We start from the raw sequence: 26,914 nt of genomic DNA, 5'->3' as shown, positions 1-26,914 counted from the left end.
TTAATTAACTCCCTCTTGGATTTTTGGTTTGATTTGGTTTTGGTTTTGGTTTCTTTGGATCAACCTAAAATCCAAATCTTTATCTCTTCTCATCAAAATTGTGCTCTCTCTCTCTCTCTCTCTCTATATATATATATATATATATGCCCAATAGTCCAATGAAAGCACTTAAAAAAATCACTTCTATGAGTATCTGTGCTTGTAGGCCATAGGAGTTTATGGGGGAAATTAACTCACAAGAGTTTTTATACCAATAAAAGATAATTTGCTGAAAGCCCACTAGTCTCTCCTCAAAAACAAAGTAACATGTTGTACTATATTCATTTTATATTAGTATATTAGAATCCCTTCTTGCTTATCTTTTTAAATCTGTCAACTACCATGGTATTAAGAGTTGGTAAACCTTGTGTCATTATAACTTCCTTTTGTCCCTCACTATCATAACCTCAATTCAGACTGCCACTAACTCTCACCTGACTAGACACCATGTCCTGAAATTTTTTCTAATGTTTAAAATGTTCTGAAGAGTGTTCACATAACTACAGTGCATAGTAATCTTCACTGTGAGGACCCTACTTTTCTGAATGACTGGAAATCTTTGCCAAACTCTTCCAACAAATCTGCCGGAGGGCATAATCTCTTCAGCCCAATTATTTCCACACTCGTGTTGGGATGTACAGTAGTGGTATATGTCTGCTGTCTATACATTTTAAAAACTGAGCTGAGGAAAGACAGACCTACTGGTGGAAGAGCTCCTGGCTGGAAATCTCAGAGTCACAAGGAATTGCAGCAGCAAAGGCTGGGAATATGACCAACACTGCAAGTCATGTTGAGAAGACCAACATAATTCAATCAAATAATGCTTCCTCTGGAAAATAAGTCTGGATTACTGATGCTTGCTATTGCTAGGGTTGCCACATTTAAGATTGTAAGTTATGAAGCTCTAATTTCAAGAATTGCTATCTTCCATTCTCTGATTCAGACAGTGAGATATATCCCAATGCTCTTTTGCTGTGTAACAAATCACACCAAGACTTAGTGTCTCAAAATGAACCAAAAAACAAACAAACATAGTTTCCTTTTCTGTGGATTGGCTGGGCTGAGCTAAGTGCTTTTTCAGCTCCATGTGTGTGGACTAGGCCACTCATGCAGCTACATGCACTTGGGAGCTCATCTGGGTTGGCATAGCCAATATGACTCAGTAATATGTCTGGGACTTTAGTGCTGGTTACCAAGGGGGATGCTTCGTTTCTCCTCTATATGACCGCTCTCTCTCTCTCTCTCTCTCTCTCTCTCTCTCTGTGGTTTCTCACTAGTCACTAAGAAACCTAAACTTCTTACAAGGATAATATGCTTCCAAGTAAGAAAAAGTAAAGGTCACTAGGCCTCTTAAGATCTAGGCCCAGAAGTAGCACAGAGTCACTTTCGCTGCATCCATTTGATCAAGACCAGCCCAGAGGCAAGGGGAGAGAAAGGAGTGGCATGCTTGAACAGGGATGAGAAGAAGTTGGTGGCCATCTTTGTAGATCATCTACCACACCTACTATTAGGCCTTATGCTGATAAAACCCCAGTTAATTTTTTTTTCCATGGGGCATGAGTATTTTAGTGCTTGAATAAAAAAAGAGTATGAGACAGAATTCTACCTAAAAATGGATTAGCCATCATGACTCAATGATTTAACGAGAGATGCTCACCTATCATGAGATTGTCACTGAAGTTCTCTCAGTGCTCATCCATCTGTTAAGTGTATGAAACCTTTTGCTGTGGTGGACCACTGTGTCTTGTAAGCACTTTGAATCAAGTGGATATTTTTTTACAGTAAGTCATCACACCAACAAACATAAATAAGTGTTCCATTATCTTTAAAGAACAGTCAACTGAAAAATTTTGTGAGTCTGTTATTCTAAAGCAGTGTGCAAACATGTACTTAGGATTGCTTTTCAGATTTAAGCTCAGATATTTTAGATAATGTCTTTTTTTTTCTGCCTACTTTCTTTTTGACTTCAAACAATTGGAAATGTTTTAAAGACAGAGAGTTGTCTTATGTAAGGAAGAATGGACATTATGTCAATATTTCCTGTAGGGAAGAAAAACAGATTAGATTAGTTGTCTATGTCATTTTCCCATCATTGGATTTTAAGTTTTGTCCTTTTCCCCCAGTATATCACAAGACTTAGCTGAATCTCTAATAACTGAAGGAAAATGTTTGGGCGTGAGAGCCTCTATCAGTGCTTGGCATTTCAAAACCATCTGAGAATTCTTAGGATGAGTTTTTAGAGATGTAAATAGTAAATACTTCCACAATTAACTTAAAAATATTTTGTGACTGAACAAAAATATTTTGTGTGGGGAGGAAACTAGGGGAGTTGATGAGGCCCCACCTCTTCCCTTCACCATTCAAGAAACATGTAACATTTCAGCTCCTACACATAACAGTGGTTAGTGGTTACAAATTGTTGAAAATCTACTCTGAACTAACAACTGGTCTACCAATGCCTTATGTACATCATCTCATGGTAATTAATGAGCTATTCCTCCACCTTATAGATGAAGAAATTAGGGTTCAGACAGGTTAACTGTCATGCCTAAGTACTGTCTTGCAGGAGTCAGAGCTCCCAGATTTGACTCACATGTCCCTGATTATACATCCAGAGCTGTTTAAATTGTGGTATACTTTCTTTCAAGCCATAAATGAATTAAATTCATGCTAATAAAATTTCCCCCAAGTATCTCTTATTTCTATTCTCACTCCTCAGTTGTGAGGTAGGCACATAATGAGACTCTCAAACGGAGTCAGGTAGAGAAAACTGGATGATGTACAGGGAAAAACCTACTTCTATCAAGCTTCTGATTTCTGAGATGAATCTTGTGATTATTCCTCAAAATTTTTGTCTTTAGCACTGTGGTTTTGGAGCTGGGGAATGCCCAGGATTTCGGTATTCGATGTGTCATCTCAGCTCTTAACACATCTTTACACAAGAAACTCAGAATGACTGAAGGAATAACAGAAATGTGTAACCTTGAAGCCAAGCAAATAAATTCCTTGAACGTGGGGCTGGGGATTACTGATAAGGATTTTCAGACAATTTTCATATCAAAACACTAAGGCTGCAGAGTCTTCTACCCTCCGAGGCAGTTGCAGTTGGTACCAAGGCTTAGTTGAAAGCAGCAAGAGGTTATTTCACTGATCACTAATCATACAGGGTTAGTTTCCTTCTTGTTGAGTTCTTGCAATGTGAAGTAAACTTCTGAGGACCCTGCCTGGGCCACAGATTTAGCTTTACTACAATCCCGCCTATTCAATATTTACAATAATTCCTCCTGCTTAGCCCTCACCATACATACCTAATAACTTTTTTCTCTTTGTGGGTGTTGTGTGTGCTTTGAGTTTTCAGAAAGTTACATAATAATATGGCAGAAGGCCTCTAACAATGTTGCTGACATTGGGACTTGATGATGGTCTTTCTGCCTCTGAGTGTAACTTTTGAAAGCCATTCTGAGGATGTTGCCTGGCAACTCAGTGTGGTAGTGATCATGGTGCTGTGATGACCAAGACTCAAGGCAGATTGGTACTGAGTCAGGTTCAAGGCCAGCCTTCTTTCTCTTTAGTGTCTATATCCCCCAATGGGAGGGAGGGACAGAATGAGAATAAAAAATAAAACATTGAGTACCACGATGACTTCAAGTATGGAGATTATTTACCAAAGAAAGAAAAAACCCATATCTGAAATGATACAAAATTGTTTCTTAAAAATCAAGTGAGACTTCTCTTTCAATCCTAGGATTTGCAAGCACAAATGGTTTGTATTTAATACACATCATATATTTCATATAACCATTGGTCTTGGTTTCATCTAATAACTCAAAGTGTATTTTCCCATGAAAATTTACTAGGTTTCTTTCTATATGCCCCACTGGGAGACTAGCTGACTACTGTAAAACAAGAAGGCGTTCCCAACCAAAAGTTTATATGATGTTGGCAAGAGTGCATTCCACCCTTCAAATTCAAGACCAGTGCTGCTATGAAATCAGGGCTGTCTCTTAAATCTAGATTTACATTACTGAGGGTGGAGGAAGAGACTGTATTTAGCATAACTGGACCAATGGAAATATTGGTTCTTGTCTTTAATCCACTTGGTCATGATGTGCTATTTGTAGCCTTGATCCTGCCCTGGAACCAGAGTCCCCTGGTGCTATTACTCTTCCCAGAATTAAGTCTTCTTGCCTTATTAGCCCCAAATCCTGGTAATTTCTTGATGAGTCCTTCCAGTTGCCTTTGCTCCTGGGCCCCAGCGATGCCAGAGTGAGCCCTTCCTGGACAATATATTCAATAAACAAGAGTGTCTGACTTGAGAAGCCAGGGTCCTTATTGAATAAAAGCAAGCCACATTCATTGTTTAATATGTGATGTGCACTTTCCTCTGATGATGATGATGAGAATGTATTATTTTTATGATATGCATTCTAGTTTTTATATAATGTACATTTTCTTTTGATTTTAATATTACAGAATGCTGTAATTAGTCTCATTTTACAGACGGGGAAGCTCAGAGACCTTACGTGGCATGTTCAGGGTCATACAACTAAATACAATACCTGAACTGAACCTAGCTCTAATGGCAATCCTTGTGTTTTTCTCCCTGAAAAAAGGAATGTAAAAACTGTACTATTTTGTTTTCAGCAGACAGAGATAAACATTTCGAGGAGTATGTCCATATTCACCAAGTGTCAATTTAACTGAAACCTGTAGAATTGCTGAGTACTGAATAGGAGTCTCTTACAGTGGTCATCTAGAATAATTCTCTTAACTGATAACAGAAATAAACTATGTAAGACTTCAGATGTATGGAGCAAGCTGTGTGAATAACTAATTTTAATGCTGGCATAAAAACACTTGCTTATGCTCTCATTCAATGTGTTGAATATCTATGTTTGATTCAATAGTGATCTTTGAAACATTTTTGTGTTCTTAGGTAAAAGGTTTAGCTCCACATTATTATAATATATCAAGGTTGGTCACCAAGTGCATAAATACTGAGTGCAGCTGTAGATTTTAATAAAACCAAAAGTTTGAGCTAGCAAATGAAAAATTATATATTATTGGAAACTTGTGCTCAAAGTTGAAACTTGAAGGAAATATTTTAGCACTATCACAATATTACATTGCAATCATTATTTAATTTATCTCCTCGAAATGACTTGAGGGAAGTGCTCGCAAAGCCCTATTTACCTCAGCCAGGAAGTAAGGCAATGGTCAGCAAGTGAATGAAGTCATGGAAAGCCGACAATGCCACTATTGTAAAAGAGCCTCAGAGTATTGTTTGACATTGACCGAGTGAGGAATAAGTGTTGGGAAGTTTTTATTTCATCTTAACAAAAAGGTAGGGCCGGAGCAATAATATAAAACTAGCCTTTCCTTGAATTCTGTTTTTTCCCCCTTTTAATTGAGCAGTGCAACTTAAATGCACCTGGAAGAAAGGAATGTCTTTTAGTGAATTATGAAGATTATGGAAAACAGTTTTGGATTTTAAAAATGTATCTTAAGTAAATAGCATATTTTAAACCTTTCTATAAGTATATACTATATAAATATTCATAAATTCTATGTATCATATATATGTGCATATATATATATATACACACACATATGTATATATAAAATTTATATATTCACCATTAACTTTTTCCAGGAGAAACTTCAAGCACTCCTAAGCAACCTGTGCATTTCAATTGTCACTTTGAACTTTGGAACAAAGGAGAGACTGTAAAACCAGTTTATAAAAAGTATTATGAGATACCACAACTGGCATTTTTACGACCTTATTAAACTACATTCAAGTGGCATAAATTATATGTAATGAAAGTGAAAAGGATCTCTGACCCGATTTTAATATTGGGTGCATGCTTATTAGTTTGAGTTTTTTTCTGAATAGAAACCTCTTTTCAAACTTTAGCAGTTGATATTATGTGGAAGTCATAAATGTCAGATTACATTAAACTATTTTGGTTCATAGAATAGCACAGCCATTAAGTTACTAGAGAGTAATGAGTAGGTCTTCTCACAGAGTAAAGCCAAAGGTGTTAATTTAGATTTGAAACATTCCACCTCATTATAAAAGCCAAATTAATTTGCCATGTGTAGAAGCAACAAAAACCAATATTTGAAATGTGAAAGACCTCCTTTTTGTAGGAGAGTGATAGAAAAGAGCATTACAAAGTTTCTATTTCGGAAGAGTAAGCATACTGGTCCCTCAGAGGTTAATTATTAAGTGTTATAGAGTCTCTTATTAGGAATTTTTATTCAAGAAGTTGAATTGATAGAATTAGTTAAATGTTAAAGATGAAAGGAAGTCTGGTCATTGGATAGTTTGAAATGTATAACTTAAATGTAAATGTAAAGTTGATTTAGTTTATCTCCTCTAGTTTTTATAATTTGTTATAAACAATGTATTTTCATCTGGTTTTAGAGATTTTGTCTAGCCGTTAGTTACAAATTCTGAAAAAGAAAAAAAGAATCACTCCGCTAATTTCAAGGACTATAGAGACAAAGTGTAGAGCTCCCTGCATTTCAAGTGTCCATTTATTAAAACCCAGGCCAAGTGAAGAATACCTGAAAACATAAAGAAACTGGGATACTTTATTTAAAGATGTCAAAACAATAGCCCTTACAAACCTAGACAACATTCTGAACAATGGCAAAGTAATAATAAGAAGAATTAGCTTATCATTTTTAAACGTGAGAAAAACGGAAATGCAAGAGCCAGTTAAAGAAGGAAAAAGGCTAGTTTGCTGTAGCCCATCCCAGGGACAGATGAACGTACCGGTGTCTACAAGACCAAGCATACAGAGTGGTCACCTGAAGGGCCATTAAATGAAGTTGTTCTCGTCAGGATAGCAGGTTACTGAGTAAAGACCCCACAAATATTCCTAGCAACTCCTCTGTGTTTATCAATAAAGGCAGCAGGCAATGATATTAGATCCTAAAAGACCTTGGGGAAATGAGGTCATACAGAATCATTTAAATTTAGAGTAAAAAGCAACTTTACTCCCTTTTGTTTCTATTTTGCTCTCTAGCTCAAGAAGTGCTCTATATCCTCACAGCAACCACCCCAAATGACTGATAATTATATTTTATTTTCTAAATTAGGACACAGGTTCAGAGAGGGTTAATCAAAGCTGCCCAAGATCGCTCAGCTAGTTAATGCCCGAGACACGTACAGATGATCTGGCCAATGGCCATCTCAACTCTAGGTGCCTCCAGCAAGAGTATTTCATGATTTGTTAGAGAAACGTGCTTCACTAATGAAAAAGTTTTGTACAAAAAAGTTCTTGTGATTTTTTAAATATCTAGCTTTTGCAGTTTCTAATGGGGCATTCTGGATAAGTAATAGCCATAATTAACATTTATGTGTCATTTTACTGTTTGGCATCTATTTTAATACATATTACCTTAGTTATAACATGTGGGGTTGAGATTTCTCCTTCCACACAGCAACAGTTTTCCAAAAACATCCAGGCATCTCCCTTAACTTTCTCACATATCCTGACTCTTCACTCTTCTCAAAATGAGCTCCAATTTGCCCACCTTTTAAAATATGGTTTCAGCTACATGGATGATAGAAACATTCTGAGGAAAGTAGAAACAAAGGGAGAAGAGCAACAGAGCTTATTGATCAGATACAGGAAAGGAGAAAAGGAGGTAGAGGAGTGTGTCAGTTTCCTGTGGTTGCCATGACAGATTACCACAAACAAGGTGGCTTACAACAACAGAAATTTATTCTGGAGACCAGAAATCTAAAATCAGATTGTCATTTTCTTCTAGGGTTTGGTTTCTTCTAGAGGTTCTAAAGGAGAAACAGTCCCATGCCTCTCTCCTAGCTTCTGATGGTTGTAGGTAATCCTTGGTGACCCTTATAGACACCTCACTCCAATCTCTGCCTCCATCTTGACATCACTCTTTCTCTGTGTCTCTCTGGGTCTTTTTTTTGGTCTCTTATAAGGACATTCACTGGATTTAAGGACCACCCTAATCTGGTATAATCTCATCTTGATTCTTAACTAATGACATCTGCAATAACCCTATTTCCAAATAAGTCACATTCTGAGGTTCCGGGTATACATGAATTGGGCAGGGGGGTGGGGTGGGGTAGAGAGGGGACACTATTGAAGGTGTTCTGAGCGTTTCTGCTTGTGATAGTTCTCAGGCGTTGGGTGATTTGAAAACATGGATTGCTGTCTTTGGTGGAAATGAACAAATTGACTAAATTAGTGTGTTGGTATCTTGAAGGCAGAAAAAGAGAGATAGGAGATATGTTTCTATTCAGTAAAGTGATTTTTATTAGTAGGGATGGTACAGTCTCAAACAAAGAGGAACTTACTGCATCACATGGCAATTTTCAATGAGGTGCCCGGCATTCCATTGGAAACTCACTAGATACTCAGTCGCAGGGCATGGAGAAGGGCCAAAGTGAAATGGAGGAAGTGTAATAACTGAACATATGGAAACAATGTAGTGATTCTATTAAGAAGTGACAGATAAAGGCCATGGGGACTGCAAATCCATCACCCAGTTTTCAATGATATATAAAGAACAGAGACCCTAAAATAGTCTTCATTTATAAGTGATGTTTTTCCCCTTGTCTAAATTCCCTGAAGACCTTGGCTAACAGTACAGAATGTCAGTGGAAATTGAATGTGTGATCTCAGAAAATTCAGTGAATTTAGGGAATGGAGAAAGGGAAAATTGGTCCTCAGGACACTAATTGAGGAAAGTGTGGGTGTCAAAGAGCTGAACATTTTCTGGACAGATCTTTCCAGGGAGATTGGTTATGAGTTTGGGATGTAGACAGTGAACGAAGGTGCATGTGTTTGGGTTTACTTGTGGATGAAAGAAGAGATGAATTCAGTATATGCCTCTGTCTCGTAAGAAGTAGGTGGTGGGTGGAGAGAAGTGCCAGGAGATACAATAGAAGTGCTAAGAATCATAGTCTAATGGAGGAATGACTTTTATTGCCCTCTGCACTTCCTCATTGTGGAGGTGTCTAGTCTCAAGTGTGGCCTGAACTTCTCTAGACAGGTGGCACTGCTATGAAATGCACAGCATTCAAGTATGAGCTGATGGTGTGAGGTGGAACACAGGCATCAAACTCATCCATTTCCTCTTTAATTTTACTTCATGTTGGTGTTATACAACTAGAGTTCAGTAAAAAGGACATGAAAAATTAGAAAAAAATGTCAAGCTCCTTCTTCATCCTCAAATGGAAAGTTACATACTCTCCTTGGACTCTACCAGAGCTCCCCCATCCTCAGTAGCTGCTGCTTCAGTGACTGTTGCTCAAGCAACGTGACGTGTACAAGAGCAGGCCAAGTATCATACAACAGTAATTGGAGGCTTCAAGATCACTCAAGGCAAAAGCTTTATTTTTTCCAAAGAAGGAAGACAGGGTTGCAACCTTATTATTTCTAGAAATGTGTTCACTCTGTTCTTATGTGCACTAAACACAACCAAGGCTTTGTGATGCTTTTCTTGAAAATATGGAAGTTTGTTTTCTGTGTTTAATAATTTATGTTAAATTGCCCTCCCAAGTCTGGCCCTATTAGAAGCAAGACAAATAGTCTTCTGATTCAGAGTATCTGCCATAGCATAAAAATGTGTTTAGAAATATATTAAAGATACAATTTACTCCCCTGAATGTTGGCAAGAATAAGAGGGTGAAAAATTGTGGACTCAAAGCAAATTGAGTGACTGACTCACAATAGGGAATGAGTCAAGAGCAGGACAGACTTGTGTGTTCCGTTAGTTGCCTGCAAATAGGAAAGTTGTTTCCTATTACATGCTATATGCTTGAAGTTGTCACTCATTGGTCTTGGAGTGGCTCTGCATCTCAAGTATATAAATAAGCACAATGACTATACCTGGTCATTCATTCATTCATTCATTCATGCTGTAATAAAGAGCGAGCCTCTCATATTTGTTAGGATAATGTTAGTTGCCGTGACTGCAGCAAGGAGTAAAGAGAAATAGCACCTACCGTCACAGAGCTTATTCATTTATCCAGTCATTCAACACATTTACTGAGTACCCACAAAGCACCATTTTAGGTGCTTGCGATATGGCAATGAACAAAACAAAGATCCCTGCCATCCTGGACGCTATAGTCCATTGGAGAACAATAAACAGTAGATATGTAATAAGTATGTAAATTTTATAGTATCTTTGAATGTGATTAGAGTTATGAAGAAAGAAAAGTAAATCAGGGGAAAGGGGGTTCTGGAAGAGCGAGGGCCAAGGGAGGAGGCCAGACAGTGTGAATTGCAATTTGGAGTCAGGATAGTTGGGGTAGACTTCATTGGAAAGGCAGATTTGGGCGAACTCTTGGAAGAAATAAGTGAGTTCATCTCATGGGTTCCTGGGCCACAAGGATTCCAGGCACAGGAAGTAGTCAGTGCAAAGACCTGAAGGCAACATACCTGGCATGTTGGAGGAAGAGCAGAGTCCAGCTCGTTACCTTACATGTGACGGAAAAATATGTGCTCTACCTGGAGGCATTTTTGTAAACTTATACCTGTGTCACATTTTTCTTCTCAATTATTTTAGAACTATGCAAGATTAATTTATTTGAAAAGGTTGAACTATTTCTTTGGGTAATGTTGAATTAATATGCTACTATAATCTAAAACCACTTTTTCCTGAGTTTTAACATGTGAATTTTCTAATGCATTAGAAGAAATATATTAGAAGAAATATAATGTATACAGGAGTAGATATCAAAACCGCACCTACATAGACTTTATTAATTAACAGATATAACTCTGGTCAGGCATTTTTATCACTCATACACAGCGAACATTTTAGAATTATAGTGATTTCACACAAAGCTGACTTGTGTTAGAATCCAGTCCTCCTTTGGCCACATGTAGAGTTTTAACAATATATCTGATTCTTCAGGGAAAAGAATTTCCTCGTTGGGCATGTTTCACTTCTATTTATAAAATACCCAATTAATGCTAAGGATAGACATTTAAACCTTGAAATTATAGCAAAACAAGCAAACCGTCCAGGGAAGATTAAGGTTTATACTTTCTTTCGAAGTAAGATTGCTTCCCTTTTACCACCAGGGCAACCCAGATCTTGGACCGCTTTTGCTCTGTGAAGAAATTTCACAAGAATATGATTTCAAGTATCCTCTAAACTCGAGGACAATTTGGTCATTGAGATTTTGCCGTTTTCCTTTAGAATTAAAGGCAGTAGGAACTGAGACATTTGCTTTAATATCACGGCTCAGCAGATGTCTAAATCTTCAGGGAAAAATGAATTCCAAGTGTCTGTCAGCCAGTTTGTCACTCCAGAGTGGAAGGTAGTAGAGACATGTCTTTAAAGCAAGAGCTGATGGTTTCCTTTGCACACCTGTGTAGAAGGAGGCTCTTGCATGGCGGTGGCACACTCCCAACATCTGCTCCTTTCGTTGAACTGAGCTGTAAATTGAAATTCCATTGCAATGTTTTTAGAACCAGTTGAAGTAAGGAGACTGTCAGAAATCCTCTTTAAACTCACCCTTATCCAAACAGGAAACTGACCCTTGGCCCCTGGACGTAACAGTACACCAGTGGAAATTTCATTATCCCCGTTTCAGCTGAACTAAGTGAAAATTAATTGTGTAATTATCTGGATGAGCGCATGTGTAAAATTTTACAATGTGCCAGTTAGATTAAGTAACGTGTTAGTGGCATGGTTTAGTGCAGAGTCAAAGCTGTCCTATAAAAATGGAATAAAAAAATCCAACAAAGTTGGAAGGAAAAAAAACATATGTCAGAACAAATGCTTAACATGAGAAAGTAAGTTTAGGCTTAATTCCATAACCTGATGAAAATCTTACCCTACAGACCATAGGTAAATCTGGCAAGGTTGGAAGAAGTGTGTGTATGTATGTATGTGTGTGTGTGTGTGTGTGTGTACGCGTGCGTGTGTGTGTGTATGCGTGCATAGGCACATACAAGGACATTTGTATAAATGAAATCTCCATTTGTTATCATTTGAAAACGAAGCTAGTATTAAAATGTTTAACCTGCCCACTGTTGTATTTTTTTAATGTAGTTTTTCTTTACCAACCACATTGGAAAATGCAGGCTATATTCAGTAGATGGGATTATTTATCTCAGATGTACTCTGTTCACCTGTTCAATGAACCTCTCTGACGTTCCTTCTGGATTTAATTTTTTGAATGAATCAAGAGATAAATGCAGCATGCTGACTTAAGATCATTTCATTAAGATATAAGCAAAGAATGATGGGCTTTAACATTAAATGCCTGGGAAATTTCAATTTGGAGTTTCATTCACTTTGATAAAGATTTTTTAAGGGACGTTTTTTTCCCTGAGATTTTGGCCACCCCCCTAAAAAAATATTGCTTTATGGATACAATTTCCATTTCAAAGTCTCAGGAATATTTAGATAGTAGAATTTCTGGATGAAAGCTACAACTTGGGTAGACGCTCTTTGAAAGTGAGGACCATTTTAAACAACATTTGAGTGATGCATTGAGTTTTTAGCAATCCTGAATGTCAGATTTCACAATGTCAATGCCATCTTGGCACATCCAGATACTAATTTATGTATCTTTCCAATAAAATAGTTCTTCTGTTTTTCACATTTCTTGTACTACACATTGTCTCCATAAAGCTATATTTATGGTAAAAGTCTGCTGAGAGCTTTCTTCCACCACTCCCCTTAAAAATGAAAGTTCCAGTAGACAAAAATAGTAACATTTTCAAAAAAAAGTACTCAAAATGTATTTCAACTTTTTTTTAACTTGGCTTAATATAATGCCATTAGATGTTTGTACTTTGGGTTACTAGTGCTTTAAGAGATTGTTAGTACTTTAAGAAAGCTGTAACGAATATGTATACATTTAGTGGAAAACATTATAATATATATAAACATGATTAAAAGAAAGAAAGCACCAATGTGATTTATAGAACAGGGCAGTCAAAGGGCATTAAAAAATAATCAAGACCATTCAAAGGGAAAGCAAAACTTCATATCAGGGAACATTAGCCTTAAAATGAAAATGAGACTCTGGCACTAAACCTACATCTTACCATAGATTAATTATCAGGAAGGCTTTGGAACAGATCTCTTTACTTTGAATAAGACATAGTGCCCTCTTCACCAGTTTTAAAGCATCAGGAGTTGGTGGGGAGGTGTGGTTGTCTATCGAACTTTGGAGAACAAAATGGCAACCAGAGTTGGCCTTGCAGGTCCTGTGATCCCAGAACACAGAGTGGTACTTGTGTTTGGGAGTGTCCTGATCCAGTGACCTGTCAGGCACGCTGTGCCCCTTCACAGAAGTCACAGTGTTTGCAGCCTAACTTGGGATTACTTTGTGCCTTTCAGGAAACAGTAAAAATCAAGAACACCTAGTCAGACCGTATGGATATTATATTATATATATAATATTATATATGTGTGTGCATATATATATATATATATAACATATATAATTTTGCAGTTGTAACTATCCTGACCTTTAGATGAATTAAATTTAAAAAAATATTTTAATCCAGATTTAAACTTATAACTATATTTGATATGAACATTTGATAAAATTTAATGTTTTAATAATTTCCTTCTCTTTGAATAATGGAGGAGCTTAGAATATAGGTCCTAGCACTGAACGGTTTATATTTAAAAACTGTATTTTATTCTTATTGATTCCAGTTAAGACCATTGTATTACCATAGAATTTCAGGATTGGGAAAAACATGAAAACCTTCCTTGTAAATTCTACAGGTAAAAAAAGCAAGCCCTAAAGAATACTTCCTCTCTTATTCCAGGGCTATTTTAACTAAACATGGGGAGTTGTCCCTGCCCCAAATAGGTTGATAAATAAATATGTGACCCTGTAGAAAGTCAGATGGTAGGTTTAACAGAGAAGGAGAGGAACATAGGATTTAAAGTCAAGACAACCTAGGTTTTAATCCTGCTTCCCAGTTTTGCTTTCTGTGTGACTTTGAGTTGTAACTTGACCTCTCAGTGGCATCTACTTCATGAGTTAGTTGTGAGCATCAGAATAAACAATGGATTAACTCAATGGATTAACTCAATGGAGCCGCCCACCACATGATGGAGAACCAACAAAATTCAAATCTTTGAGCAAATTTTCAAAGTCAAGAAAACAATTTATTGAATTTATGGTCAAAAGCATATGAAAAAATCTTTAAGAGCAATCAGGAAGGAAATCAGGTTAGCAGAAATTTCCTTTCTAATAAGATTTATAATATATATCTCCTATAGAAAACATTTATTTAGTGTGCAACTAAATTTTCATTTGGGCATTTGGAGAAAAGAGTTGAAGAGGAGAAGGGGATAACTCAGGAGGAAAAAACTCAGGAGGAAACTCAGGAGGAACTCAGGAGGAAAAACAATATATATATATATATATATATATGTTAACTTTATTATGATTTATTATTTGTACCTCCATTGCTTCCCAAATGCATTCAGTGTGACAGTTATTATATTTTTATTTCCCATTTTGGAAATATTTATAACATTTTTAATTTCACAAGTGGTAGAAAGTCTTGGATTCTGGTTTTGCCAAATGTTGACATACTTTGCAATACCAGATACCCCTGCAGAATTTCAGAGAAACAAAGCTAAGCACCTGGTGCCAGGATACTTTTTATATAGAACCAAGTCCATGCATGTGAGACACTGAACACTAGAGCTCCCTACTCTTGGAGGGTGGGGGAGGGGCTCTACTTTCTCTCACTTCAGTAATAAAAGCAAGGTGACAGATTTTTTTCTTTTTTCTCATTGCTTATGGAATTTATGAAATATTTTATTGCAAAGTTGAGCCAGAATAACTCAAGGTAAGAGCTTAAGAGATGGAATAATAGAGTTTTTGAAACTGACTCAAGGTTTAAAGTCAGCATTCAGTTTTCTTTAATCCATAAATAAGGTACTACTCCCTACGCTAGGTCATGCATTCATGCATCAGTTCTAGAACGTCAGAAGTACAGCAGAGATAAAACCCAACCCTTTCATTTATGGAGATTCCATTCTAGTGGAGAGACACAGACAATAAATAAACAAATACAATTCTGGGTGTCGTGTACTATGAAGAAAAATTAAGCAGAGTGAAGGTGATAGAGGCAGGGAGAGTACAATGTTATAAAGAGTGGTCAGGCAAGCACTTTCTTATAAGCTACCAAATGGATAACTTCAACTTTATTCTCACAGTCCACACCTCAAAAACTTCTAGTATGAACTCTTCAGGGTGTACTAGAAAATGTACTTACTTTGTTAGTTTTTAATTGTGATTATAAATTCTACTGAGGAAATACCTTTGTCGTTTCTTTCTACATCAGTCGGTAAGCCTAAGAAATGTGAAAGATACTACCTATATTTTACTCAAAAGTGGAATCCTGTGAAACGATCCAAAACAGGAAGGAGCAGAGGGGGCAGATATTCCTTTGAAAAAAATAGGGACTGGGGGATGTAAAATAATACAGTTACCAAAGCTAAAAATAAACGACAGAGTATCTGATCTTAGAAAACATAACATATTTTCCTGGAGAACAGAAATCTAAGACAGCAAAGGGAATTCTTTCCCTTACTGTCCCACTTTTATCCCAAAGATCTGAGGGAGCCAAATGAAAATTTCCTGGCATCCTGGGGCAATAAAATAATCTTGGTCTTCTTGTGAAACCACATTAGTATGGAGAAGGAACAGAGGCCCTTTGAGCACTCCTAAGTGCTGTGTAAGCTGCATTTTTCCCCAGGAACTCAAAGCTTTGTTTATTTGCAGAGAGTTGTGCTACTAATGCATGGAGGCCTGAATGGCCCAGGTGACATGCTCACATTTAAACACTTATCAAAAAGAAGCTCTCGATTAAATGTGTGTTCAAGAGCCCAGAGAGATGTATCAATGATTACTATTGGTGAGATCTTGGTGAGAAAGCAAATGGCGTTTCTTTAGGGAAGGTAAACTCAAGATAAAGTATCCTCTGGAAGATATAGCTTAATGGAGCCCCAAATGATCAAAGCCAATACTTCCTTTCACCTTTACCAGCTTCGAGCACTTAGGGCAAGTGACTTGCCCATTAAAAAGGATGCTAATTTTTTTTAAGTGACTGTACTTATGAGTGTGTGTGTGTGTGTGTGTGTGTATGAGAGAGAGAGAGAGAGAGAGAGAGAGAGAGAGAGAGAGAGAGAGAGGCAGGGAGGGAAGCAGGGAGGGAGATAGGGCTCTTTGACCAATAATAAAACTTTGTGGGAGGGAGAAGGGTTTCTTTTATTTTAAAGCTGCCGCAGAGAGACACACTATTTATATTCCAAATGGTATAACATCAAGTCCTCAGCTGCAGGAAGTATGTGGATTACTTACCTCCTCAGAAATATAGATATAAATACATACAGTCACTGGTGTTATTTAGAATCTGGTCTCTATTGCTTAGGCCCTGAGTTTCCCACCCCATTCCTTCTTAGCCATAGTGTTTGAATTGAAGGTTTAACTAATGTTGTGCTGATAAATTTAGTGCCTGTAAAAAAAGCTAAATTGAATCCCTATTTATAAAAATAAGCTTGTGTTCTCTCCTTGAATCCTGCTACTCAAAATCATCTATAAAGATATTAGGACACCACATTATCTCATTGGGCCTCTGGAGGTACTGGCTGTTGGAAGGGGGTGTAGATACAGTTCCCAAGTCAACTCACTTGTTTATGATTAAACTGAATTTAAATACTATCTCTTCCTGCCTATCACCTTTTTCTCTGATCACCCTGCTCACGACTTCCCTGTAACATCTTACACGTGGTGGCTTTCCTTTTTTTCAGAATATCTGAAGGTGCTGCATATTCCAAGAAGGAGGGCCATGGGAATGCCTACCAGATACCTTAGATTTTCTACCATAGTTGTGGTTTCAAACATTTCCCCTGTCTCAGACCTGTGTCCCAACCTTGGTTTAGAAAATCTAGCACCACAGTACTATGCTGCTAACCTTAATTTCCCCCACTGACTTCAGACTCTCCTAACTTTGTTGTGTTCTGACCTCACCACACAGCCAATAGACATCTTCAAGGGTGACTTTAGTTCCACATGAGTTCTTGGATCTTCACTGTCCAGAGCCAGCTTTCTCATTTATTAGCTGGTTTATCAGTAACACTTCTTGAGCTCTACCTATCACTTTTACATTTTCATTTCCTTTATCTGCTAATTACTCTTACTGAAATCCTTCCAGTAATAACATTCGAGTTTGGAAACAATTCACTATTGAGATCCCCAACTCTTCTAGAAAGAAAAGAACATGTATAGTTAGAGGTTAGAAGCAGGCTTTCTTGCTCATTACATATGGTGTCTGCCCACTTGCAACACATTCCCAAAGGATACTGAAAATTCTCAGAGGAATCTCTGTTCCATCCTTGGCCTACTCTCCTCATTCTCCAAGTGTTTCCTAGGGAATTTGATTCCACCCTCCTGCTTGGTTTTCTGTTTAACTTTTCTTTTTAATGGCAGTTAAAAAAAAAAAACAAGACATAACATTAAATTTGCCATCTTAACCATTTGTAAGTGTATAATTCAGTACTATTATGTAAATTTACATTGTTGTGCAGCATATCTCTAGAACTGTTGCATCTTGCAACACTGAATCTCTATTTCCACTAAACACTAATTTCCCCTTCTCCTAGCCCTCAGTTACCATATTTCTACTTTCTGTTTGTTTGATTTTGACAACTTTAGGTACTTCATATGAATGGAATCATATAGTGTTTCTCCTTTTATGACTAGTTCATTGATGTTGTAGCATATAACAAAATTTTCTTCTTTCTTTTTTTTTACTTTCTTCTTTCTTAAGGCTTCACAATACTCTATTATGTGCGTATACCACATTTTCTTTATCCAGCCATCTGCAAACGGACATTTGGTTTGCTTCCTCCTTTTGCCACTGTGAGTAGTACTATAATGAATATAGTGTGCAAATATCTCTATGAGTTCCTGCTTTGTGTTCTTTTGGATACGCACCCAAAAGTAAAATTGCCTGATCATTTTTTTAATTAAAAAAAAATTAAAAATTTGAGGAATCTTAATACTGTTTTCCATAATAATTGCACCATTTTGTGTCCCTACCAACAGTGCACAAGTGTTCCAACTTCTCTGCATCTTCTCCAGTACTTGGTGTTTTCTGTTCTTTTGATGGTGGTCATTGTGATGGGTATGAGGTGATATCTGGTTCTGGTTTTGATTTGAATTTTCCTAATTATTAGTGATATTGAATACCTTTGGATGTAATTGTTGGTCATTTGTATATTTCCTTTGGAGACATGTCTATTCAAGTCTTGTTCCTATTTTTTACATTGGGTTATTTGTTTTTTTCATTGCTGAGTTGTAGAAGTCCCTTATATATTCTGGATATTAATTCCTTTACAAATATGGGATTTGCCAATATTTTCTCCCATTCCAGAGACTGCCTTTTTAGTATGTTCATTGTTTCCTTTGGCATGTGGAAATTTTTATGTTTGGTACAGTCCCATTTGTCTATTTCTCATTTTGTTGCCTGTGCTTTTGGTGTCATATGCACGATGTCAGTGCCAACTCCAGTATTATGAAGATTTTTCTCTATGTTTTCTTCTGGGAGTTTAATAGTTGTAGGCATAAATTTAGATCTTTAATCCATTCGAGTTAATTCTTGTGTATGGTGTAAAACAAAAGTTCAGCTTCATTCTTTTAGTGCATGTGGATGTCCAGTTTTCCCAGCAACATTTATTGAAGAGACTGTCTATTCCCTTTTGTGTGGTCTTGGCACCCTTATCCAAAATCATTTGACTATATATGCTAACATTTATTTCTGGGCTCTATTCTGTTCCATTGGTCTGTAAATCTATCTTTATGCCAGTACCATACCGTCTTCATTACTATTGTTTTGCACTGTTTTGAAATCAGAGGGTGAGAGACTTCCAACACTGTTCTTTTTTGGTCAAGATTATTTTGGCTATTCAGGGACCTTTGAGATTCCATGTGAATTTAGGACTTTTTTTTTTCCATTTATGCAAAAAATGGTGTTAGGATTTTGCTAGGGTTTGCCCTGAATCGGTAGATCATTTTGGGTAGTATGGACATTTTAATAACATTAATGCTTTCAACCCACAAATATGGTATGCTTTTCCATTTATATATTCTTTTATTTCTTTTACCTAGCAATGTTTTATCATTTTCAGTGTATAAGTCTTTTCTGCTTTTTTAAGTTTATTCCTAAGTGTTTTATCATTTTTGATGCTATAGTGAATGGGATCATTTTCTTAATTTCCTTTTCACAATGGTTGTTGTTAGTGTATAAAAACATACTTTATTGTTGATTTTGTATCTTGCAACTTTGCTGAATTTTCCAATTATTTCTAACAGCTTTTTGGTGGAATCTTTACGGTTTTCTGTATGTAAGATAATGTCATCTGTGAACAGAGATCATTTCATTTCTCCTTTTTCAATTTATATGCTGTGTATTTCCTTTTCCTGTCTAATTGCTCTGGCTAGAACTTCCAGTACTATGTTGAATAGTAGTGGTAAAGGTGGGCATCCTTGCCTTATTTCTGGTCTTAGAGGAAAAGCTTTAAATATCTCCTCATTGAGTATGATTGTTGTGGGCTTTTCATGTGTGGCTTTTATTATGTTGAGGTAGTTTCCTTCTATTCTTAGTTTGTTGACTGTTTATCATGAAAGGGTGTTGAATTTTGTCAAATGTCTTTTCTGCATCGATTGAGATGATTATGTGGTTTTTGTCCTTCATTTTTTTAATGTGGTGTATTACATTGATTGATTTTCACGTTGAATTATCCTTGTATCCCAGGTATAAATTCCATTGGTCATGCTATATGATGCTTTTAATGTGCCATTGAGTTTTGTTTAATACTATTTTGTTTAGGATTTTTTATCAGTATTCATTGGCGATATCGGTATTTGTAGTTTTCTTGTTTTGTCTTCATCTGTTTTTGGCATCAGGGTAATGCTAGCCACATAGAAAGAGTTTAGGAGTGTTCCCTTCTTTTTGATTCTTTGGAAAAGACTGAGAAAGATTGGTATTAATTCTTTAAATGTTTGGTAGAATTCCCCAGTGAAGCCATCTGGTCCTGGACTTTTATTTGTTGGGAGGTTTTCTTTTATTGCTTCAGTATCCTCACTTGTTATAGGTCTGTTCAGATGTTTTATTTCTTCATGATTCAGTCTTAGTAGATTGTATGTTTCTAGGAATTTATTAACTCTAAGTTATCCAATTTGTCGCCATATAATTATTCTTAGCATTCTTTTATAATCCTCTTTATTCTGTGATATCAGTTGTAATATCTCCTCTTTTATTCCTAATTTTAGCTATCTGAGTCTTTCTTTTTTTCTCAGTCTATGTAAGAATTTATCAGGTTTTGCTGATCTCTCCAAAAAGCCAACTCTTGGTTTTATTGATTTTTTTCTATTGTTTTTCCATCCTCTCATTTATCTCTGCCCTAATCTTCATTATTTCCTTCCTTCTGCTGACTTCATCTTCATGTTTTTAATATTTATATGCCAATATTTAAAAATATTTACACCTCCAGATGAGCCCTTTCTCTGGAACTCCAGATGAACATATCAGCCAATTACTGGATGTCTTCATATGAATTTCCAATACCAAAATACCTAAACCTGAACTCAGTCTCATTACCTTTAAAACTTGTTCCTTTCCTAAAACAAAAGTGGTAAGAACTTTTATTGTACTTTCTATGTACCAGCAACAATTCTAAGTACTTTACATCCATCTACTTATTTGAACCTCAAAACAATTTAAGAGGTAATATTCTTAATAAAATTCCCATTTTATAGATGAAGAAACTGAGGCACAGACAGATTAGGTCATCTGCTCAAGGGTTACATAGCAGTGGCAAAGCTGAGATTTAAACTCAGGCTACATGGCCCCAGAAGCAATGCTATCAACCACAGTGCTTTATCATTCTCACACCAGTTTCCCAGCCACCAAGGTTGTGCACCCAGAGACCAGCTTCATCACCTCTTTTCTTCATCTCTACATCTAAGCAATTTTGTATTCCACAAATCCATACCCTCCTCTTAGATCCAGTATTCCATTTTTGCAAATATACTCAGAATTCTTCAATAACTCCCCAACATGGAGAGAATAAAGTCACACAATTTCTTCATATGATCTGACCCTGCCCTACTCCTCCAGCTTCACCTCTTTCTATTCCTCGCCTGGCAGGATGCTCTAGCAACACTCAACTGCTTTCCATTTTCTTTGGACACAACATTATATTTGTCTTGCAGATTTTCCCACGGTGTCTTCTTGGTTGAAATGCTCTCCCCATTTCCACCTGTCCACCTCCCAATTCCTGCTCATTCCATGTTTAGCTTAGTGTTCCCTTTCCAATAAGCCTTCCATAATATCTCTGCCACCATTGCTGTCCCCTCAAGTTGACTGGGTGGTTCAGCCGTCCTTCATGCTTTCATAACAACTGGAAAACAGCATGTTTCCATCATTGACTTCTTCTATTTCACTATTCATTCTGTTCATTTCTCTGACTCTCCCACCAGAACCGTTTGCTCCTTGAGGGCTGTCACAGCACTCAATCAATCATAGATTCTCTAGTGTTTAGTTTGGTGACTGAAAAAAAAGCAGTATAAATTTAATGAATTTTTCATATGTGAATAGACATGAAGAGAAACTGAAAATGAAGTGCCACATGGCATTTATGAATAGACCAAACATGCATATCCATAGGGAAAAGAATGGCTAAAGTCTTGCATGGATTATTTAGGCAGTATTTAATAAACACCTGCTTTGTACCCAGCCCTCGTCACATGACAGACAGTTGAAATATTCGAATGGAGAATGAGATCATTCCAAATTAAACCAAATATGTCAGTTCATCACAAGAGGGTTACTCTCCGGACATCAGCCATCCCCTTAGGAAGTGCCATAATTTCTCTTGAGTCTCTAGAGTTTCAGGTAATATCAGAAAGAAGAGCCACTGTGTCCTTGCCTCCACCTTCAAGGCAAATGTGAAACTCAGAGGGCTGCTCACCCTGGTTTTCTTCTGGAGTCTCTCCTTGGCAGGTATGCTCTGGACTGGATTTTCTTGAAGCTGAAGTGGGAGAATATCAGATACAAAGATGGCTTTGGGACAAAAATAAACAAAGGAGGCCAAAGCTGAATTAGATTATTTACCATGCTAATGACATATTCTAGATCATAGGGTAGTAGCTTAGCTCACCAGAGAGCCATTTTGAGGTGTGACTAATAGCATAACTCTTAGTACTTAGTACTTCTTAGAGTTATTTGTATGTAATAAAATAAGTCATCCATTTAGCATCTCTTGAGAATCCACATATGCCAGGTACTATGCAACTTTCTGGAGATAAAAAGATAAATAAGAAATAGGTTTGGCACTTAAGACACTTATAATTTAGTGAGTGAGACAGAGAAGAAAATACATAATTACAGTAAGTCATGATGAGGGTGGGTGAGTTACAAGAAACACAAGGTTTTGTGAGAGCACGTGTGGATTAAGGGAGTGGTGAGGAGAAGCAAATATTCTCCACCCCCCCCCCCCCACCTTCTGCCTCATAAGACTTATTCTCTGTAAGACAAGATTGGGAGTGATTAGATTTAGAACTGACAATGCCCCTTTCCACAAATTGGTCAGTCACAGAAGCAGAGTTTGTGTGAAGCTGGAGTATGGAGGATGCAGCATGAATGATCTTGGTGTTAGAAAGTGCCAGAGGAACACTATGAATTTCCACCATTTGTGAATAGCATAGAAAATTGCAGGGATTTAATTTGCTTTTTCAGAAGTCCCAAAAGGGCTACCTGCTGAGTCAAAGGGGACTCCAGAAGCCAGGTAGGTGGAATAGACCTCCCCCTGCTTCATGAAGGCTAATAAAATTAGAAGAAGCAGTCTCACGAAGGACATCCCAGAAGACAGAGGAGGCAAGGCCCCCTTTCTGTTCTCCAAAGGACAACAGATGTGCCCTACAAGAGACCAGCACTGGGTGTGCAACCCAGAGAGACTAAGAGAGTGGAAAGGCTAATGTCTGAGGTAAAAAAAAAAAATGTGGACAAGGCCTCAGAGTCTAGATTTGAAGTCAAATCATAAACAGGCATGGCCAGAGCAGGCTTCTGAGTCAATAACTATAAAGACTATGCATATTATGTATCTGTCATGTGCCAGGAAATGATGGTGCAAAGGAGATCTTTAGTCCACTCCAACCTCACCCCAAACATATAGGTAAAAATAGTGGCATTGCTCTGCTAACACAACTTCACGGCAAATCCTTTAAAGCTATTGTCCCTCTTCCAATGAGATGGTGACTCAAGAGTCCCTCCTATATGTAGAGTAACCATATGTCCTTTAGCATGGGCAATCTTGGTTTACACCTGTCTTCCAGAAAAATTATTAATAGCACCCTCTTTAATTCTCAAAAGTTATTATTTGGACTATGTGAAGATTCTGGAACCCTAACTGTGTCAGAAATTGGGTTCAACACATTGCTTTCATCACATAATTTAATCCTTACTGTTATCATCTCATTTTTATAGACAAGGAATTGAGGCTTAGAAAGTTGAAGGAGGTTTCCCCAAGTCCCTCTATCATTAAATAGAAATAATGACAATTGAACTCAGCCTATCTGAAGCCAAAATGTGGCTACAGTTTACCTGTGTTCCTACAGTGAAACACTGTGCCCTGGGGAAGAACATGAAAAGCTATGTCCAGGGTGAAACTAATTGAAGAAGTACATGAGGATTTATGTAAAATCACTATGTATTTACCATGTTCCAAGTAACCATGCTCTAACTTACTTTAGTTGGGTTTCAAAGGATGACTAGTTTGACAGTAAAAGGAAGCTAGTGTGGGGAATTGTATTTCAAGAAGAGGAAACAGAGATGAGAAAGAACATGGCCTAATAAATAACTTCTGGATGTTTAGTAAAATGAGAATAGAAGGTTCAGGTTTTCAGAATAAGCAGAGAACAACCATTAAACTGGAGGCACTAAACAGTTCATGACAGCCAAAACTTAAGCTGTAACAGTGGAGAATAAGAGGAGAGGTGTGGTTTGAGAGATGTTTAGTAGACACAATGGATAGACCCCAGTGCCTGAGTGGAGGGGTAAGAGTGAAGCAAATGGAGAGGGCAAGAATGATACTCACAGTCCTATCTGTGCTTTCCAAACAACCCAGAACAGCCAACTGAATCAGCATTTCTAGTGAGAAACCTTGTAATCTGATTAGCAACTGGTGCAAGTGATATTTATCATCTGGAAAGTTGTGGGAACACTGGATAGTGGATAATGGTACCATTAATAATATATTTTGGAAATAATAAATTTGATCCATGGAAATGTTTAACACATAACTGGGTATCTGGAACTAAGGAGAGGGGCATGCTGGAAATTTAAATTTTTAATTCAGGAAATTATCCAAGAGTAAGTAAGAATGAGTAAAATCACTGGGACCCGATACTGTGATAAAAGGGAGAAATCAAGAACAAAACCTCAAATAATGGTGACATTTAAAGAGCAGATGTAGGAAAAGGAAACAATTAGAGAAAGAGATGTTTTGAACGTCATAAAAGAAACAAGAAGGGGTGATATTGGAAGCCAATGAAATATGTTTTTAATGAACAGTGAGTGGTCAGCAGTGTCAAATGCCACAAAGGAAAAGAATTTGAATTTTCCCTTGAAATTGGCAATTAGGAAACCTTTACCCAAGTATGTAGATTACAATGAGATGGAAGGTAAAGGGGAGTGAGAAGGTGCAGAAAACCTGCATTAGCTACACTTTCTAAAATATTGGTGGAGAAGGAAAGGACTGGAGAGAGAAAAGAAAATACCTTCACAGGGATTTGGGATTGAGGGAGAGCTTTTCTTTTTATTTTTTATTTATTTATTTATTTTTTAAATTTTTTTTAACGTTTATTTATTTTTGAGACAGAGAGAGAGACAGAGCATGAACGGGGGAGGGGCAGAGAGAGAGGGAGACACAGAATCAGAAGCAGGCTCCAGGCTCTGAGCCATCAGCCCAGTCCCCGACGCGGGGCTCGAACTCACGGACTGCGAGATCATGACCTGAGCTGAAGTCGGACGCTCAACTGACTGAGCCACCCAGTCACTCCGAGAGCTTTTCTTTTTAAAAAGGCTGGTCAGCAATTGTCAAGGAAGCAAGAGATGAAGACACAGGCAGAAGAGAAAGAACAGAAGAAGACCTTGGCTTGACACCCACACACCCAGTAGATGTTATTTTATACTAAAGGATACATCATCATGTCTTTAGCCCAAAGGAAAGGAATCATGAGGAATGAGAAGGTTAACATGTAAGAAAGAGAAGATAATAGGCAAATGGCTATGAGGAGGTAGATGGGATATACCAAGCTATAGATAGATTTTTAAGAATTAGACTGCATTGTTCTCTAAGAAAGGAATGAAGAAAGAAGAAAGAAGTTAAGATGATCTTTTTGATGGAGAAAGAATTCAAATGTAATATATGCCAGGTGGCCTGGTTTCCATTAAGAGAGAGGTAGGGATTGGATCATGAGCCTATGTTGGCAGCTCCAGTGAGGAACCTTGAGAAGACTATGGCAAATTGACACTTTTTTTTTTTAACTTTCAGAGAGAGAGAAAGCAGGAACAGGGGAGGGGGGGCAGAGGCAGAAAGAGAGAGAATCTTAAGCAGACTCCGTGCTCAGCATGGAGCCCAGTGCAGGACTCAATCCCATAACCCTGGGATCATGTCCTGTGCTGAAATCAAGAGTCAGACACTCAACCTACTGAGCCACCCAGGTGCCCCCAAATTGACACTTTGAACCCCTTGGCTCAAAATCCTTGCCTTGCTGTGTCCACCCAACTTATATTACGATCCTTACCCAACCATAACCAAGTTCCACTTCCCATACTAAACCAGACTTCAAAATGTCTATAAAAATCTCAGCTTTGCCCTTATACTTCTGAGATGCTAGTGAGACTGTTGAGGTAGTGCTATCAGTAAGCTCAGCTTTCCTTTATCTACAGATTGTTCTGTCAATATTCTGGAAAGCCGGCATTCAGGAGTTATTCCTTTCAAAAAAAATGCAAATTGGTATAGCCACTCTGGAAAACAGTGTGGAGGTTCCTCAAAAAATTAAAAATAGAACTACCCAATGACCCCGCAATAGCACTACTAGGAATTTATCCAAGGGATACAGGAGTGCTGATTCATAGGGGCACATGTACCCTAATGTTTATAGCAGTACTTTCAACAATAGCCAAATTATGGAAAGAGCCTAAATGTCCATCAACTGATGAATGGATAAAGAAGATGTGGTTTATATATACAATGGAATACTACTTGACAATGAGAAAGAATGAAATCATGCCATTTGCAGCAATGTGGATGGAACTGGAAGGTATTATGCTGACTGAAATAAGTCAGTCAGAGAAGGACAGATATCATATGTTTTCACCCATATGTGGATCTTGAGAAACTTAACAAAAGACCGTGGGGAAGGAAGAGGGAAAAACAGTTACAAACAAAGAGGGAGGAGGCAAACCATAAGAGACTCTTAAATACAGAGAACAAACTGAGGGTGGATGGGGGTTGTGGGGGAGAGGGGAAAATGGGTGATGGGCACTGAGGCGAGCACTTGTTGGGATGAGCACTGGGTGTTGTATGTAAGCGATGAACCACAGGAATCTACCCCAAAAATCAAGAGCACACTTCACACACTGTATGTTAGCCAATTTGATGATAACTTATATTTAACAAAAAAAAGAAGGTAATTAGAACTTTTCTTGGTAAATAGGAGCCAACCATTCACGTGATAACAGAGTTCTAAAAACGGATTTTTCAGAAATGTAAACACTGAATAGTTTAGAGATTTCCTGATCAAATATATACATTTTAC

This window comes from Panthera uncia (genome assembly GCF_023721935.1).
Source record: "Panthera uncia isolate 11264 chromosome B2 unlocalized genomic scaffold, Puncia_PCG_1.0 HiC_scaffold_24, whole genome shotgun sequence".
NCBI lineage: Eukaryota > Metazoa > Chordata > Mammalia > Carnivora > Felidae > Panthera > Panthera uncia.
This window is presented reverse-complemented; position numbering follows the sequence as displayed.